Consider the following 6,441-nt stretch of genomic DNA (forward strand, 5'->3'; position numbering starts at 1 on the left):
CTCTCTCTCTCTCTCTCTCTCTCTCTCTCTCTCTCTCTCTCTCTCTCTCCACACACACACATTACACACGAGAAAATAATTTATTCAACTTAATGACTCTTCAACTTTATATTTGTCCGATGTCATCAGCGCCTTCCGTGGTTTTTGTTGATTACGTTTTGATGACATGATATTTCAGTGTCTAATTGACAATATTAGTTTAATAAATATATTCGTCAACACAGTTATTAACGTATAATAAATACCAGATTTAATTACAATTTTCTCTGCTCATTCTGTAGAATGTTTCATTTCGAAATATTTCTTTTTTACTACATTTGTAGAACTTCTTTACCAAAAGAAAACATTACTCGGAACCGTGTATTTACACACTGGCCAATAATCTGCAGCCTACTAAACATAGCAGATGTTTATGACAAGAACACCAATATTCTTGTATTCTTCTGACATCCACTTCTATCAAGTTGTCAATATTGAATATAACTTTTGATCCACGATTCACAATCCACAAGCTATGAGAATTAAAATATAACATACACTTTAAGTGTTTCAGCGTCTGTTGCTTTTTCAATGGTTTCTTTTGTAAGGGATGTCAAGTTTTTCAGCTTTTCCGTGATGTTTTTATTTTACTTTTACATACTTTCTTAACTTTGTTTCTATTTTGGTTCTTTAATACTGGTCTCTGTATAGAATTATCAGCTTACAACCCAAAGAATTTATGGCAGATTAAAGTAAAATCAAGGAGATAACGAAAGTATTATGTGAAAAGATCAAATCTAGATCAATGTTGCACAATAACAAGAAACTGTGCCTCAGATCACGCCGCCACTTCTGAAATGATCTGAATTCTTCTCAGCAAAAACCTGCATCAACTGCACATCTATTCCTTATAATCACTATTCAATATTAATTCTTCAGTTAAAACAGCAAACTGGCAGAAGCGTTAGCGCGCTGAGGAAAATGCTTAGCAGTGATTCGTCCGTTCAAATTCCATCTTGCCTTTATCAATCGATTTGCCTTTAATCCTTTCGGGGATGATAGAATAAGTACCAGTTGTGCACGGAGGTCGGTGTAATTGACTCATCCCCTCCCCCAAAAATTTCAGGCTTTGTGCCTATAATAGAAGCGAAAGGGGCAGAATCGCTAGCGCGCTGGGGAAAATTCTTAGCGGCATTTCAAGTCCGTCTTTACGTTCTGAGTTCAAATGCCACCAAGGTGGTCTTTGCTTTTTATCCTTTCGGGGTCGATAAAATAAATCCCAGTTGAACACTGGGGTCGATGTAATGGATTAACCCCCACCCCCGAAATTACTGACCTTGTGCTAAAATTTGGAACTATTATTAATTAATAATTTGGTGGCAGAATCGTGGTGACTCATAGAATGAATAAGTGCAAGCGTTAAAACAAAAGTACCGGGGGTCGATTAACTTGACTAACCCCTTCAAGGTGGTGTCGCCACATGACCACAGTCCTATGACCGAAACAAGTAGAACATAAAATTATCGTCGACGATAATGCACACAAGCTTTGCGGACGAGAGTAGAGACTCTCGTTGGCTGATGACGAATGTGCCTCGCTGCTTCCTAAATTTACCTGCCAAACAAATAAACTGTAATCTCATTTGCCTTTTCTTCTTGCTCTGACTCCCCCCGCAAAAGAAAAAAGTGAGCAAACAGAAAGGTAGGTAGGTAGGAAGGCAGGCTGGTAAAACAAGAGAATACATTAAATAAAATAGATTTGTCAGGTGAGAGATCATGCTCTGGTTTTATCTCTTTGATTTTATTCAAATGTTCTTTTCTTTTGTTATTTAGATCCATTTCTCCGTTCAGTGATTTGTTGGATGTCTGTACAATAGGTTCACTGCGTCAACATGTCACCATCAAGTTGATCATTTGAAACTTAATATGGTTCTATCGGGACTAGATGAACAACATGGCCGAATCGGCAGAGAGTAGGACAGAAACAATGTGTCATACAGCGCTTTGCCCTTTTACATCCTCAGTTCATATACTGTCAAAGCATCGTCAAATAAAATCCGTCGATAAAGTAAATACTGGATTGTGGCCCAGAAGGATGACCAAAATAAAAAGGAATCAAGGACATTGGTCTCGGGGTTTAGCCATTGGTCTTCCAAACTGCGAGAGTTTCTACATGGATGAATGTCATGTAGATATGCTTCGCATGACATATGGAGTTGTCTTCCTACTTTTTGTAAAAGTCATACAAACTTGTTTACGTTCCCATAACTTATTGGTTCGGCAAATAAGTAACAGAAAAATTAGAAAAGATTACTTGATACAACTACAATATTAGAAGAAGAAAAAAAAGAATGATTTTAGTAATTATTAATTAAAAATTGAAAATTATTCATTTTATAAAAAAGCACTTCAAGAAAAAGCAGATTAGCACAGACCTGTTGCAAAGAAGTTTTCGTGTAAGCACTTTTCACTATCTGTGTGTTTTTAATTTTTTTTTTTTTTTTTTCAGCTTTTCAAAAATATGGCAATTGTTTTCAATAGCAATTTTCACAAAACTTTGTTTAGCTTCGGACTGAGAGTCCTTAAAAATAGTTTCTTTTTGCCTTTCATAACTGACCATCTTCTTCCTTTATTTTGAAAAAGGGAATGTTTAGAATTTTTCCATTCACACAAATGTCTAGACGTTCCCTACATGAAGCATTCCTAAAAGAAGGATCTTTGATTTGTTGTTTATGCACCCTAACTCGGTTCGTTAATTTTGTTCTTGTTTCGCTGATATAGATCTCATTACATTGCGGACATACAATACAATAAATAAAGTTTTTGTTTTTTTTCTGAATTCATATCTGCATTGACCGTAAACTTTTTCCAGTTCTCGACTTAGTTTTACCTTGTTTAATCAACCCACAACGGGCGTAAAAAGGATGGTGATTGTAATGAAAATACAACAATTTCTTTTGGCTTTCATTGACTTTATGATAAAAGATTAATGTTTGGTAAACAATTTTGATATTACTATTTGTTTGATCAACTCTGTTGCATGACTTTTTTCACACATTTTAGCTTCGTTTTTTTTTTGTTGTTTTTTTTTACACTCACTGCCACATATATATTTTTCAACTTCTTTAACAGGAATATGATTTCTGTTTTCTGCATGTAAAAGATTCAACTGTACAACTTTTTATCACAGCTAAATTTATTACTCACATCCAACGCTACATATTATCTCTAATTTCAGTAAATAAGAAATTGTTTCTTATTTTTCTTACCTTCGCAATTGTTCTTCAAAATAATTCAAGTTACACACTGTAGATTAGTAATTCTTAAGTTGTTACAAATATTCACTTCACGCTGTATCTTTCCTTACATCTTTTCTCACTCAGCGTTCTTTTATGACTTCTTATATCTAATTTTATAACCAACCCTACAACTACCCGCTTTAAAAGAATTTATTCTCTTACCTAATTTACTTTAGTTTCTTTCATTACAGACTTCTTTCTATCAACACATTCTTTTTATTTTCCCCTTCTTTTATAATCAACAAATTTTTCTACTTTACTTCTTTTCATTTTTAGTTCTTCATTCATTATTTGTCTTAATTACTGTTTCAAGACCAACTTGTGTTATTTTCTTGTAAATCCGTGATTCACAAAAATATGTACTACTTCCTCACCTGACCACGGTGTGTTTACTTGGGCTGGAATGGCATGAAAACCACCACCACCACCACTCCAAACAACAAACAAAAATCAAGCAAGACACAGCAATGGATGAATGCCTCTAATGTTCATTGTAATATAACTTCATTTCTATATTTACAATGATAATTTAGTGAACAGTGAAGTAATTAATTAACAAAATGATTATCAGCCCCCGGAAAGCTTGTATCACTGAATTAAATGCATCAAATATTTTAAATTAATCAAAATAAAATTAATTAATTAATAAAAAAAATAATAAAACTCCAAACAGTAATTGAATTTTGAATACATTTTAAAATTAATTTGTTGTTTAAATTTTACTGTGATTAAAACTACAGTTCTGAATAACGCTTCTGATGGAATAGGCTTTGGGTAACTTGAGATAAATTCTTGGAATCAAGCTGATGGTACCCGGGAAAAATTTAGGAACCATTCCAGTAAATGATGTTTTCTTCAGATCTTGGACCCAGATTTAATTTTTCGATATCAGTTTCGTTGCAGGCATTTTTATAGTTAATTTTTGTTCACATAATTATTTCAAAAGATAGCAACGGTTTTGTAAATGTTGAACCATACTGATATCGTGATATAAGCCCTCGCCACACAAATGGTAGAAGTTTAAGAAAAAGCAACATAGGTTTTGATGTTTTAATTCTTTAAAATAAAATTATAAGCTCTGTAAGTTTGCGAATTGGTATAGTCGTTCGAGTTGGGATCGAATGTCACGCATGATTTGTTGTTCTTCTTTGTACTCTGGGTACCAAATCAGGAATGGAGCATTGATGGAACTGTTAAAACATCAGGCACGATAGTTTATGGTACCTACTCTAGTTCTTTAAGTTCTGATGGTAACGCCAGCAACGACACTGGGGCTAAGCAGTATCAATCCTTAAGCAATGGCGTTTCTCTTGAACATTAAACAATATCGGTGGCATAGAAAGGGAAGGCTTGTATGCAGGGGCAAGTGTCCCCTAATATAGCCTCGAGCCGACCAATGCCTTGTGAGTGGATTTGGGAGACGGAAACTGTGTGGAAGCCTGTCGTTTGTGTGCGTGTGTGAGAGTGTGCGTGTGTGAGAGTGTGCGTGTGTGAGAGTGCGCGCGCGCGTTTTGTGTTTGAGCCCCTACCCCACTGCTTGACAATCGGTGTTGGTTTGTTTGCCTCCACGTAGCCTAGTGGTTTGGCAATAGTGGCCGGTAGAATAAGTACGGGACTTTTAAAACAAATTAAAGATTTAAGTCGATTTGATTGACTAAACACTTTAGTATTCAAACTGGCCATAATCGGCCGAAATATTCTTTAATGTTCAGACCAGCCAGATCCAGCCTCTCACACTTATCCTTCAATGTCATTCTAAAAATAAACAAACGCTTCATCAAAATCTCGAAGTTACAAGATAATACCTGATTAACTGAACGCAATGAGCATTACATTTGACAGGATTATCTGAATGCTAAAGAACTGAGGTAACGCTCCAGCATGACCACAGTCCAATGACTGAAACAAGTAAAAAAAAAACAAAGAATCTACACACTGCGCTCGGATGCACAACACCAACAACAACAACAAGTGTAGAAGAACAGCAACTGTTGATCATTTCTGCTGTGGTCAGCACCGGAATCGAGAGGCATTCAGTCGAGCCAACAAGGTCACTCGACCTGGTAGAAATAGCAATCTTTCATAAATCCTAGACTACCGTCCTTGACAAAGGATGAATTGGATAATATGATCTGAGTTCCAGCACAAGGAGAAAAGACAGGTTTGTCGCGGTTGGAATGGTTTGAATCGCATGCCAACTCGATTAGGACTAATTTGTGACTAAACAACAAAAACAACAACAACAGCAACTGTATAGAAATAAACTGGGCAGAGCACGCTATGCTTAGACTGTCACACGCCATACGTCTGGAGGATGTGCACACTGCATATGTTGTAACGTGCAGGGTGGAAGTCATCCAATCGGAGACATAGTATAACCCGCTTGGTACTTGCTTCAGGACAACAGAGCAGATTCGTCGACCAACGACGAAAGAACAGATCAGCGAGTCGTGGGTTGTGTCTGACCATTCTATCGATTACGTGCATGCTATGGGTCAGCCTGATCAGAAGTGACCAAAAGTAAAGCCATCTTAAAGTACTGGCGCAGTGGGCAGTTGCCCGGGCTTCCAGTGCTAATGTATATTTACTGTGCTTGTATATGTAGTTGAGGCCTCAAAGCCTTGCTTTGTCGCGATGGCGTGAGAGGTAAAATGCTGTTATGTTGACCCTGGCCAGAGGTTTTACGACAAGTGTTGCTGTTTTGTTGTTATCGTTTATCCCCCATACCAGCGTTCATTATGCAGACCTATAATCAGAGACATTCCAACCGTGTGCATCCCATCTTTTGGGGGAGTGTCGAGGACTGCATTATTCGGTGTATGACCTAAAGGAAACTTGGTCACGTGTTTTTGCCGGTCAGTCACCTGCATAAAGACCTTTTCCTCTTTTGCTCAACAGAATTGTTGCATGCCATAAACTCCAACCCAACAGAACCGTTTTCATACAAATAAATTTAACGAATGACTTCATATATTAATATATTTCCTATAATAACCACAGCAATCTTGCTAGCTTATTAAATTAAACTTCTCCAATGTCCATGTCTGTAGTCTGGACTTTTTTCCAATTATTACAAATTCTCCAGACATTTAAGTCACTGGGTTTTTTAAAATGTCTAATTTATATTTGTTCTGGTTTCGGGTTTTCTTTTTTTTTTTTTTTTT

Source organism: Octopus bimaculoides, chromosome 9 (genome assembly GCF_001194135.2).
Source record: "Octopus bimaculoides isolate UCB-OBI-ISO-001 chromosome 9, ASM119413v2, whole genome shotgun sequence".
Taxonomy (NCBI): domain Eukaryota; kingdom Metazoa; phylum Mollusca; class Cephalopoda; order Octopoda; family Octopodidae; genus Octopus; species Octopus bimaculoides.